Source organism: Manis pentadactyla, chromosome 9 (assembly GCF_030020395.1).
Source record: "Manis pentadactyla isolate mManPen7 chromosome 9, mManPen7.hap1, whole genome shotgun sequence".
Taxonomy (NCBI): Eukaryota; Metazoa; Chordata; class Mammalia; order Pholidota; family Manidae; genus Manis; species Manis pentadactyla.
The window spans coordinates 75,149,500-75,163,079 of NC_080027.1; the positions used below are offsets into that span (position 1 = coordinate 75,149,500).

The 13,580-nt window shown below is 37.5% G+C and overlaps 1 protein-coding gene across 1 annotated transcript in view; it reads left to right on the plus strand.

Moving 5' to 3' along the window:
• Positions 1-13,580, plus strand: part of PDHX (pyruvate dehydrogenase complex component X) — a 99,243-nt gene that overhangs the window by 25,805 nt on the left and 59,858 nt on the right. The window lies entirely within an intron of this gene.

A 13,580-nucleotide genomic window follows, 5' to 3' on the forward strand; every position in this document is an offset into this window, starting at 1 on the left:
TCATTTCTTAGCCAATCTTTTTGTTAGAAATTAAAAAATTTGACAAGCTCTTTTCTTGACAAGACTTGGGGAGAATAGGAGGGAAGGAGGCATTCTTATACATTCCTGGAGGAAATGCGAAGATGGTATAAGTTAAAGAAAAATTGTTTTACATTTACCCTTTGACAAGGCAGTTCTGCTTCTCTGTATTCTATCTCAATTTTACACCTGCAAAAATAACATAAATGCGTAAGGCTATTTATTGCAGCAGTGTTTGTAACAGTAAAAGGTGGAAACAATCCAAATGTTGGTCAGTACAGGATTTCTTGATAATTATACTATGCCCAGAACTATTAAAAAAAAGGAAAAGATATATACCACTGTAGAGTGGTCTTCAGGGGGAAAAAGCAGGGTGGAGACATTTGGCTATGGTATGTATCATTCATTGAAGAAAGGAATGGCAGTACTAGTATTTGAAAAATTTAAGAACAAAAAGTGGTTGCCTATAGAGTGATGGAGGGAAAATATAGTAGAGAAAGGGTTAGAGGCTAGAGTTCTCAGAATATATCTTGTTTTGCTTCTTTAATCTTAGACCATTTACATATTTTACATAATTTTAAAACAAAATTTAAAAGATCCCTAAAAATTGAAACAAAATGAAACAGGGAAGTCTAGTTAATATTAAGTTCCTGACATGACCATGTAGAGAGGCCTATATTCAAATGTCAATAAATCTAATAGATTATAACTGAAGGATAATATCTCCAAAGGGGAAAAAAATCCTAAACAATTTAATCCTATTGCAGTAGTTATGTTGGTATTGTTATCCTAAGACTTGTATAGGCATTTTTGTTGGGAAAAAGCGAATGAGTGAGGTGATATCATTGGGAACCCAGACTTGTGGTATGGTTTAAAGGAGAAACAGATAAAAGATTAAAAAGGTTAAAGAAGGATCCTGTGATGGTGAATTTTCTAGCTCTTGCCCTTGGCAGGGCCTGGAAAAAGGACTAACCCAGTAACAAAGAGCACCCCTGGCAACCGCATTGTAAAGTCAGCAGCCTTTGGGATATGACTTAGAATGAAAAGCTACTATTTCCTCCGCCTTTTATAAGCTCCAGGTAAATTTGAATCTTGCTGTTACTAAGAGAATATTTGCTACAATATTACCTCTAAAGCTGTATTAATCTATTGTTTATAGCAACAATTTTGCCCGATCTTAGTTACTTAGTATGGTGTTTAGAACGTAAGACTAAGATGATGAGTGCCAGAGGGGTAAATGTGCTACAATGCTCTTGGCACAGAAGGACAAAGGAATAATTAATGTCAGGAATTTGGAGGAGACTTCTAATTTTTCTAGCTGCTTTCTTTTCCTTTTTTTCTCCCTGTGATAGTGTAACCTGGCCCAGCATAATCTTAAAACAAAATTTAAAAGATCCCTAAAAATTGAAACAAAATGAAACAGATAAATCTAGATAATCAAGTTGCTCACATACCTATATAGAGAGGCCTATATTCAAATGTCTAATAAGTTTTGATATGACAGCTTCTTTTGGCACTTAATGTAGCCATCTTCCTCTGTGTTTTTCTTATTCTGCAGCATGTTAAACTTTGTGTAGAAAAGAAACTGAATCTCCAGTGCCTATTGGGATTGTTAGATACACAAAGAAATTAATCAGATAAATACCTTATAGCCATTATTATGCCTCCTCTTGAGAAATGGTGAATTGAGTGTTAAAAACAGAAAGAGAGGAGGGAAGAGTGAATCGAGAATGAGGGACATGGCCTGGAAGGACTTGTCTGATTCCACAGACTAGCCCTGGCAGGGATTTCTAGAGTGCCTGTATGTGATTCAGCAGGCTAGATGTCATCCAGGCAAATGCTGGTATTGAGAGGTCCAGTCTATGCTTATAAAATAGCATCAAGAGAGTTCAGGCAGTGGGCAAGAACTTAATAGTCTGACAGAATTATTCTGTGGTTCCAGGAGTACTTTTGCCATTGTAGGGATCAGGAGGAACACTGCAAGTATTTACTTCGGTACCCCAGCCAAATGAGCTTGGGGATTTGGAAGAAGGCCCCAGTTTTTTTTTAGGGAGTTTAGTGTGTTAGGAAGGCAGCAAGATAAATCACAAGACAGGCCTCCTGTCAGGAGTTTAGGACAATGGATTGGGCCAGTATGGAGTCCATAATGAAACTGTCCAGATGACCATCCTAGTCCTTGATGTGCTAGGCACCATGTCTGATTGGGAGCATTACTTAACTCTCCTTAGTGGGGAACACTAGTAAGTTTTGGTGTGACTGCTTTCCCTGTTACGACTAACATAGTAATAAAAAAAAAATCCAGACCTGCAGCATTGTAAGTAGGTGATCAGTAAATGTACTGACAGGGGGCAAAAGCCAGGATATGGGTATGGGAAAGGGATTTGAGAAGGCTTCAAAGATGAGGTATTATTTGGGCTAGTCCTTGTAGAATACATGGGCTTAAAAAAATTTTGAGAAAAAGGACATTCCAGGTAATATGTTGGTAGTGAGATGTCATGACATGTATTTTGGCAACAGCAGGTAGTTTGAGCTGCATTAAAAGCATAGTGGGAAGGAGGTAAGATAGGTTTATAGGAAGGATCTTGGATAACTCAAGTCTTTCAGTGTATAAGTGTCCTTATCCTAAAGCCAAGGTGCATCCACACTCGTGACTATTTTTAGCAAGTGTTCCTATGTGCTTTCTTGAGTCCTGTTACCAGCATTGCACTGAATGGAACAGGCTCTAAGAGTGCTTGTATCAAGAGCTAACTATAGGCAATTTAAGTAACCTCCTTTACCTGCTCACATTTGAAAAACCAACCTGAGGACTTCTAGTCAGCATGACCATCTAAGCAGATGGTGTAAGGCTTCTACTCTTTCCTGGATAGAAAATTTTAAAACAAATCTTTTAAGTATAAGTTGAGCTTAAACACAAGAAAGGGGAATCACCAAATAGGAGCAACAACCAGAGTGGTGAGTGGGAATTGAAGCCACATGTACCATAGGGCTTAAGCTGGAAGAGTAAAATAACAGATTGGAAACAGGTGTTTTTTGGGGGGTAAGGAGGGTGGAAGGGAAATCAAGAATTGGTTCATGTTTGTATGTGGTCAAGTTTGAGGTGCTTATTAGACATTCAAGGGGAGGTGGTTAATAGAATTGGTTATAGGAATTGAAGTTCCTCAGTGAAGTCTGATTTGAAGGTAGAAATTTGAGTCACCAATCAGCATATGGATGGAATTAAAATGCCATATGATAACAGGCAAATTTAATTGTTTGACTTGGGATTTTTTGGAATAAGAATGCCTTGTCTCTTGGAAATTTGCTCTCATGGTCCTGTCTTTGTGAGGCTTTGCGGTTAAAGTTTTAGTACTTGCATTTTCTAGGAGCCCACAGAAAGAGATAAAGTAGTCCTGGGCTGATGATCTTCCTGGGTCACCTAGCAGAAGCCATTATCTTGGAAGGACACAGCTTCTCATCCAAGCTACACAAGATTCCCAGATAAAGTCCCACTTAGCAAGAGTTAACAGTCCCAAATTTAATAATGCACATGGAAGTAATCTTTTAGGAGCAGAAGTCATTAGGCATAACCAGCAGCAGGACTAGATGGCCAAGAACTTCAGTGAACTAAAATTACTAGATACATAAAAATGTGTACTTGAAATGACTAAACATGTAAGAGGAGAAATTGGAAATATGAAAAAAGACAACTGTATCCAGAAAGTCCAGGCAGATTTGGAAAGGACAAATAGAACTAGGAACAAAAAGTATTGTCTTAAAATTAGAAAATGAAAAACTCAAGGTTAAGTTGAAGTGTAATTAGACATGACTGAAAGAAGAGTTCATGATGAAGTCCAACCTGAAAAAGTTAGCTTACATGCACAGAGGGATAAAGCAGTAGAAAAAATATGGAAGAGAAGTTCAGGCATGAAGAATAAAATAAGAACCATTCATTAATCCAATAGGAGTTTCAGTATAAAAAAGAGAGAATGAGCAAGAGGTAATGTTAAAAAAAATGGAGAATTTTCTAGAATTTCAGAAAGATAAATGTCGTGTATGGAAGAGCTAGTATTTCATTAGGAGGGCTCTGCATGGCTGCTGCCATCTTTTAAAATAATTATCAGTGTGTAAGAAAATTTCACCTTTATAAATAATATAATCAATTGGAATCTATTTTTAGGTTTCTTTTTCCTGATGGATTATAAAGCTTTGGCTATTTCCATATTCAATATGACAGAGTATTTGTGTCATTAAATAATGAATCAGACAGAGAATCAGCCTTTTAGGGTTATTATAAAAAGATGAAATTTCTTCACACTTTGAGAAATGATAGGCAAGTTGATAAGAGGATTCTTTGGACTACATTTATCTCTTTATCTCTCAGACTTCTGGCAATCTCATAAGTTATTCACACCCATTAGAATATGGAGACTGTGATGAAGAGCCAGGAGACATAGGGTCGCATCATTGTGTTCTTTTTCTCTTTTGATTACAATGTGCTGTTTTCACATAGGACAAGCCAGGATATACTTTAAGCTCCTGGAGTGTGTTTCCCTGAAGGAAATTCTGGGTTCTGCCAACTGAGAAATGTTTGTCTACCAATACACTATAAATAATTTGAAAGCAATCCTAATCACTTATTCTCAGTAATTCACTGCCTTCTTTTTTAAATTCATCACCTTTATGATTTAATTGTGATCTTTTCAGCATAATATACTTCCTTAACATGTATGTACATACATATGGGTATGACTGTACATGTCTAAATATGTCTGGTGCTCGACACTATTTAATCAATTGGTCTTATTCTGTATTATAAAAACATTTATATTCCAGCAGAGAACTTCTCTATATATACCTTTTTCTCTTATTAGCTATGTTTTTTAAAAATATTATCTTCAGGTCTTTATTAGTGTATGATCACCAATACTTAAAACAATGAATTGAGACCTTCAAATATTAAGATAATTTTTTTTCACATAAATTAATAGTGATATATCTAATTATAAATCTAGAGTATTTTTAGCAAAGGCTAATAGTGGGTAGCAGTTTGGTCTTACAAACCTTTAAGGTTTTTTGAAAATCTGAGATACTGTAATTCACAACTACTATTACTGTTCGTGTGGGTGGGGGGTAACCCAAGGTCATAAGGGTGCAATGAAAAAAACTCTGGACTAGGAATCATTGTTGATTCGGGTTCCCTCTCTGTCGTGAAGTACCTGGGAGTGAGTTGAAGTAGTTGAGATCTAAGGTACATCCCTGGCTTTAGAATTCTGATAACTCAATTTCATTTTCTTATTTGAAGTCATGGAAATGTGAAATGCCATGGCATATAAATTATTCCTATTTTGGTTGATTTAATGAACGTTGGAAAAGTAGTTTTATAATGAGTATCAGAATACCTAATTTTAGTCTGAGGATCAAGTAAAGAATATCATAAAATCAGCAGAGAAAATACTTCAAAAGTGCTTGGTAACATGCAATTTCAGAAATCTCTTGAAAGGTGAATTGAGCTATAATTAGACATTTTTATTACAAGTTTGTTATTTGTGGGGTGGGGAATTATGCTTCAGATATTTTCAGTTTAACTTCAGATATTTTATAGTTTACCTTTCCAATTGAATGTCAAGTCTGTTAAAGTAACAAAAAGGAAGAAAGAAAATATTCTTGTCCTCCCCTTTTGTGTGAGAATATTTGAGGGTATGAAAAATACTTTTTTTTCCTTGAGATATTAAGAGCATATTCTGAAGCAAAGCTGGACTGGGATAAGTTCAGGGAAGCAGCTGGGCACCCAGTGTTTGGAACACGCACAGCACATGCTCAGTGGTGTTTGCTGCTGCAGCTCGGAGTGCTTTTTATGTGGGCATTTTATGTGAACTGTCATTTTATGTGGGCATTTGGGCTTTCATGTGACTGGGAATTTTGAATATTTCAAATAGTTTTTGTGTAAATCTTAGACTGTAACTAATGTAGAATATTCAGAAGTAAACACTTTTAAAGGAATTCATTACTGCAGTATTATCACTAGGTGCCACTGGCGAGGTACATGGGTCTCCAGCTTCTCCTGTACAAGTTGTTGTAGTTTCTGTTACTTCTGGGCATTTGTATATGTGTTCATGGTGCTAAAATGGAAAATTTTTTAAACATGCATTTCACAAATAGCTTCATTTTTTCAGTATACTACTATTTTAACAGCTGTTACTGAGGTATTTACATACCATAACTTGCAACTGCTTTTAAGTGTACAATTCAGTGATTATTAGTAAATACATAGAGTTGTGCAGCCATCACCAAAAGCCAGTTTCAGAACATTTCCATCAACCAAAAGATCCCTGCAGTCACTTCCTCTTCCATCCCTAACCTGATCTATTTCTGTATCTAAAATTTTGCCTTTTCTGGGCATTTCATGTAAATAGAATCATACAGTATGTAGTTGTTGGTGACTGGCTCCTTCTATTTAACAGGTTCATCCATTTTGTAGCATGTGTCAGAAATTCTTTTTTTTTTAAAGGCTGAGTAGCATACCATTATTATGCATTTTCACATTTATTGTTAATATTTCTGTTATGCCAGAATTTTAGAATTGGTGAATGGAGTTATAGATTACAGTATATTATTCAATAAAACTTTCTATGGTAATGGAAGTGTTCTGTGCGTTGTCTAACACAATAACCACTAGCTACGTGTGTGTTGAGCTCTTGACATGAACCACACAAAAAATGTGAGAGGCCAGAAGGATGTAATGGGGGTTAACTTTGCCTAGCAGTTTCTTTCTCAAACTACTTCTCATGCCTTCATCCATCTGGGTGGGACTTCAGACCCTCTAGGAGTTGGGTTGCCTAGGGTCTTGTGATGTGCAAATGATACCTTTGTGTGTGTGAGCAAGTGAAAAGGGTGGGCAAACTCTGACCAGAGGGCCCCTTGTCTATGTCCCCATAGGCACTGATTGGATGGGGCTGGCATTGCCTGCCTGTTTGTACTCTTCTTCAGTCAGACTAGCAACTTCTTGAAGCAGGTCTATCTGGTTATTTTTGGTTATAGTGTCTTGCGCAATGTCATTCACTAGGGGCAGCTAGTGAATATTTGTTGAATAAATAGCTGAATTAATTTCATCTCTAATCATCGTTGTCATCATTCAACTTAGCACTAAGAAGAGGTTTTTTCTTTAATGTTCACATAGGTGTGGTTTACTTGGTTTTACAGATAAAAACTAGCGCTCCCCCCCCACACACACCTTTTAAATGAAGACTTTTATTTTTAATTTTTGACAGAACAAAATTAAGTGAAAGTCACAGGATGTGTTCAGTTAATAAACATCACCATTAACTGTGTTTAATCAAGACTATACGTCACACCCACAATTTAAAAAGAGAAAGGAAAGTCTCTCTATGCTGCAGTCCTCAGCTCTGGCAGCTGCACATCTGGATAAGGAACAGGATGACAATGCTGGCTTCGGTGCTGGGGAGGGGCCCCCGGGCGGGCCTCTGCTCTGGCCCCTCCTGGGGCCTGCACTCTCGCTCCGGGTCCACTCCACCTCAGCTGCTGACAGGCACCACAAGGAGATAGTGCAGGGACACTGCGAGGCTGGCATCTCCTCCTACAATCAGTCAGCCGTCAGCGTGGCAGCTGAGGCTCAACATGACACCATCCATGGTGTTCTCTCCTAGCTTCTCAGTCTTCTCCTCTGACTATGAATTCATTATGGACAGAAGCATTATCTTACTGTTGTATTTATTCCCGGTGTTCAGTATAATGCTTTATATATTAACATATGTTGTATGATCTTTTTGAAATGGTAGTATGGATTAGGGAGCTAGAATGAGTCTTAGTTCTAAATAGTTTATGATATGCCTAATGTTTGTATCTAAATATGTTGTGAAGTACTGTTTGAAGATGTATGTGAAGAGTTAACCTAAGGTTTCCTGTTCCATGATTATTTTTTTAAAGCTACATTTTCAAAACTTTCCTAAGAGTCAGAGACATTAAGTAACTTGGTGAATATTACTAGTACATGTCAGAACTTGGAATCAAATCGGTGTCTGAATTGAAGAGTTCCTTCTAACTCTGCGTTGTACCTTTTCTAAATTATTGATCCTAATTTTAGTACCTTCACTAAATTGTTGATCAAGGCTGACACTGATGTTTGGAATCTTCATAGCGCATTATTTAGTCTCAAGTTTTTCTCTTGGCATTTAAATTATGTTTGATTATTGATAGAACCTTCGTTTTGTGATATTAGGGGTATTTTGCCCTTCTATAATAATGCAATGTTTTAAACTTTGCTGTGGTTCCTGGGGAAGTTCACTACACAATAGATAGTTCCTTCTCTGTGTTTCTTTCCATTTATTTCACTCTCTCAGCATTCTTATAGAGCTAATATTGTGTCTGTATTATGTAAATAGATATGTATATAATTTAAATAAAAAGGAAACAGGCTCCCTAAGTTTTTAGATGTTAAAGTCATGCCGGAAATCAACTGATAGAATCAAAAGAAATATCAAGGACATTTTGATGTACATCTTATGAGAAAATAAGGATTGGTGAAATTATTGCAGTTTTTTTTCTGAAGTGTTATTTTAATCTCAAACTCATTGTGCATGAGGCACTACCCGGTGTCCTGGGAATGAGGTAGGGCCTATCCTGTTCTTACTGTGAAGAAGCTCATAGACGGGTAAATAGAGGAACACACAATTAAAAGTAATTACTAGTACAGCAACATAACATAATGCAATTTGTGATTCATTTCAAATTAATTACAACAACTGTAGGAATTCAGGAATAGGAACAAAACCATCTTGGTTGATCTATGGCTGAAGTAGTCGTGGATGGTTCTTAAAGGTGTTCGGAATTTGAAATAGGCAAACTCAAGAGATAAAACATTTTGCCCTTTTCCTGCAGGCAGAATTTCTTTTCTAGATGTCTAGAAGTATTTAATTGCCAGGTTGCTTAGTTCAATTGCTTTTTCCATGGTTACAGCAGAACATACAAGGGTGTGATTTTTTTTTCTTTTTGAAATACAATCTGTTTTAATTGCCTCCTGGGTTTTGGATATGTTGTGCCTTCTGCTTGGATCACTGCCCCTTAACTTGATTGTCTCATCTTTTCAGATTCAGATCAGGTATAGTTTTTTTTTTTAGGAAGCCTTCTTTCACATTCCAAAAGCTGAATTAGATAACCTCTGTTGAATGTTTCCATAGCTTCCTGATTTACCCTCATCCCACACTGTAATATCCAATATCCAAGCTTCTTGAGGTCAGAAGTCTTAAGGCCCTACTTCCACCCCCCACCATATCCTCAGTGCCCTAATGCATTTTCAGTACATATTTATAGAGCTTTGGGATTAGACCAAGCATCTTCTAGTTATTCAACAAGTATCTAACAGTAAGCTTATTTCTTGAAAAGAATTTATATTGGTGGTTCTGAACTACTTCAACCGAAAATATAACTAACCATCTATGGGAACATATTTGTATACAATGAAGTAGTTTCTATACAGAGGACTTTCAGAGCATATTACCTTAGTGTTTCAGATTTCCCTTCATGTTCTTTTATGAGTGTGTCTATTAATATTGCTATACCAGCTATTTTTAGTGTGCGTGTGAAGGAGTTTATTTGTATGTTGCATATTTTTCTATCCTTGTATTTTTTATTAGTTTTTGTTTTAGGTCTGGTCTTATAAACCACATTTATTGAGATTTTATTTCATTTTTTGTATTCATTTTAACAATTTCTGCTTTTAGTAGGTGGTTTTAAACATTTATATTTATTGTAATTACTGATATATTTGGATTACAATTTTTGTGTTGTTTTTTTTTCTTGTGTCTGCCTTCAGTTTGATACTTTTTGTTATTTAATTTTCCTCTGCTTTTTGAATGCTGTAAGTTATTTTATATTAAAAAATTTTTTTGGTGTATACCATTAAGTTTTTTAGGTACTTAATTAAATTTTGCCAGTGAAGTCTAGAGTTCATTCAGCATATTTCCTACCTATCTATATCAAAGGTCTTAGCATGTTTTAACTATGAACTAAACATTCTCTTACTCTGCTTATTATTCTTTAGAGTTAGAGTTTTACACTTTTTTTAAACCCTCAGCAATTACCTTTTAAATGATTAATAGTTACCTTTTTGTCATTTTCTGTGATAACTTGTTTCATGTAACCCAAGGGTCCTCTCTGTGTCCAGTTTTCTTCTTGATGAACTGCATTTTATAATAGCTGATCAACAGGTGGTAAATTTTCTTAGCCTTTCTAGGTCTAAAGAATACTTTTCCTTCATTTTTGAATGATGACTTGGCTGCATATAAAATTCTAGACAGTTATTTTTCCTTGGCATTTTGAAGATATTACTCCATTGTCTTCTGGCCTCTGTTGCAGCTGCTGAGAAGTGTGCTCTCAGTCTGTCATTCCATTGAGGTAATCTGTTTTTTTTCTTCTGACAGTTTTTTTTTTTTAGTTTAATATAATTATTTATTAATATTAACCGAACTTAAAAAAGGAATTTGGGAAATGGTATTTAGGGCAGAGGAATGTATTTTGTTTCCTTTTTTTTTTTTTAATTAATTAATTAATTAATTTTGTTGTCATTAATCTACAATTACATGAAGAATATTATGTTTACTAGGGTACCCCCTTCACCAAGTCCCCCCCACATACCCCTTCACAGTCACTGTCCATCAGCGTAGTATGATGCTGTAGAATCACTACTTGTCTTCTCTATGTTGCACAGCCCTCCCCATGTCTCCCCCACATTATACATGCTAATCGTAATGTCCCCTTTCTTTTTCCCCACCCTTATCCCTCCCTTTCTCCCCAGTCCCTTTCCCTTTGGTAACTGTTAGTCCATTCTTACGTTCTATGATTCTGCTGCTGTTTTGTTCCTTCAGTCTTTCTTTGTTCCTATAGTCTTTGGGTTTGAGGTGAGTCTCTTGTAAGCAGCATAGAGATGGGTCTTGCTTTTTTTATCCATTCTATTATTTTGTGTCTTTTGATTGGTGCATTCAGTCCATTTACATTTAGGGTGATTATTGAAAGATATGTACTTATTGCCATTGCAGGCTTTAGATTCATGGTTACCAGAGGTTCAAGGGGAGCTTCTTTACTATCTAACTGTCTAACTTAACTTGCTTATTAAGCCATTATAAACACAGTCTGATGATTCTTTATTTCTCTCTCTCCTTATTCTTCCTCCTCCATTCTTTATATGTTAGGTGTTTTATTCTGTGCTCTTCTGTGTTTCCTTTGACTGCTTTTGTGAGTAGTTGATTTTATTTTTTGCCTTTAGTATTTGGTTGGTCTGCTTTCTTTGTTGTGATTTTATTTTCTCGGGTGACATCTATTTTGCCTTAGGAGTGCTTCCATCTAGAGCAGTCCCTTTAAAATATCCTGTAGAGGTGGTTTGTGCAAGGCAAATTCCCTCAACTTTTGCTTGTCTGGGAATTGTTTAATCCCTCCTTCATATTTAAATGATAATCGTGCTGGATACAGTATTCTTGGCTCAAGGCCCTTCTGTTTCATTGCATTAAATATATCATGCCTTTCTCTTCTGGCCTAGAAGGTTTCTGTTGAGAAGTCTGATGATAGACTGATGGGTTTTCCTTTGCAGGTGACCTTTTTTCTCTCCCTGGCTGCCTTTAATACTCTGTCCTTGTCCTTGATCTTTGCCATTTTAATTATTATGTGTCTTGGTGTTGTCCTCCTTGGGTCCCTTCTGCTGGGAGTTCTGTGTGCTTCCATAGTCTGAGAGACTATATCCTCCCCCAGTTTGGGGAAGTTTTCAGCAATTATTTCTTCAAATACTCTTTCTATCCCATTTTATCTCTCTTCTTCTTCTGGTACCCCTATAATGTGGATATTGTTCCATTTGGATTGGTCACACAGTCCTCTTAATATTGTTTCATTCCTGGAGATCCTTTTATCTCTCCCTGCGTCAGCTTCTATATGTTCCTGTTCTCTGGTTTCTATTCCATCAATGGCCTCTTGCATCTTATCCATTCTGCTTATAAATCCTCCAGAGATTGTTTCATTTCTGTAATCTCCCTCCAACATCTGTAATCTCCCTCCAGACTTCATCCCTTAGCTCTTGCATATTTCTCTGCAGCTCCATCAGCATGGTTATGAGCTTTATTTTTAATTCTTTTTCAGGAAGACTGGTTAGGTCTATCTCCTTCTCAGGGTTTGTCTCTGTGATCTTGGTCTGTATCAATTTCTTCTGTCTTTTCATGGTGATAGATATATTTGTGGGGAGCTGGCGCGTGTGTTGGGTAAGAGAAAGTCCCTTCTTGCCAGTTTATGGCCTTCCTCTCCTGGGAGAACAGCGGCCTCTAGTGGCTTGTGCTGGGCAGCTGCACACAGACGGAGCTTCTGATCTTGCCTGGCCACTATGGAGTTTATTTAGCTCTGCAGTTGCTGTGGGCATGGCCTGCCTCAGGCTGCTACTCCAATATGGCGGAGTCACGTCGGAGGGGGAACAGGCGGGAGGCTGTTTTTCGCAGTGAGGGGCCTCTGAGTTGCGCTGCGGGGGTTGGGCGCCCAGAGTTCCCCGGGATTCGCAGCTGCTGGGCTAAGTGTCCCAGGGCGCTTCTGTCCAGCTGTGGGGTCCCTGTCCCTTTAAGACTTTCAAAAAGCACTCGCTTTTGTTTGTCCCAGGTGCGCTGGCTATGGGGACCCGCTCACAGGTCTTACTGTCCTGTTTCCCTAGTATCCAGGACCGCATGCATGCACTGTGTGTGCACTCTGGTGCGGATGGCTAGGGCTGGGTGTTCAGCAGTCCGGGGCTTCCTCTCCCTCCCCGCTCTGACTCCTCTCCTCCCGCTGGGAGCTGGGGTGAGGGATGCTTGGGTCCCGCCAGGCTGCGGCTTGTATCTTACCCCTTTGCAAGGCGCTGGGTTCTCGCAGGTGTGGATGTAGTCTGGCTGTTGTCCTGTATCTTCTGGTCTCTCTTTTAGGATTAGTTGTATTTGTTGTATTTTCAAAAATATATATGGTTTTGGGAGGAGATTTCCGCTGCTCTACTCATGCCGCCATCTTGGTTCTCTGTATCTCTTCTGATAGTTTTTAAGATTGTTTTTATTGTTGATAGTATGCAGTTTCTCTACGGTGTGTCTAATGTGGATTCATGTTTATACAGTCTTAATAGTCTTTTTTCTGTTCAGTTTTTTTATTGAGGCACACATTTCATAAAGTGTAAGCTCAATTTTTATGTACATCTATGTCTAGGTTACTACTGCCTAGTGAAGATACAGAATATTACACGCAAACTACAAGACTCTCAGTGCTCCCTCTAGTCAAAACATAGGTAACCACTATTCTAAAGTCATTCAGATCTCTCAAGTTTGAGGGTACCTATCTGTTTTTAGTTATGGGAAATTCTCAGCAATTAGCTCTTCCTAAGTTGTTCTCCACCATTCCCCCTAGTGTCTTCCCTTGGAACTCCCATTAGACAAATATTACAGTTTCAGTCTCTCTCTCTTAACTGCTCTTTTTTATTTTTTGTCTTTCTACCTGCCTGCATTAAGTTCCAGGTAGCTCCTTAATGTTAGCTTTAATTTACTAATTCACTCACTATGTCTGGAACTTTGGTTGTTTCT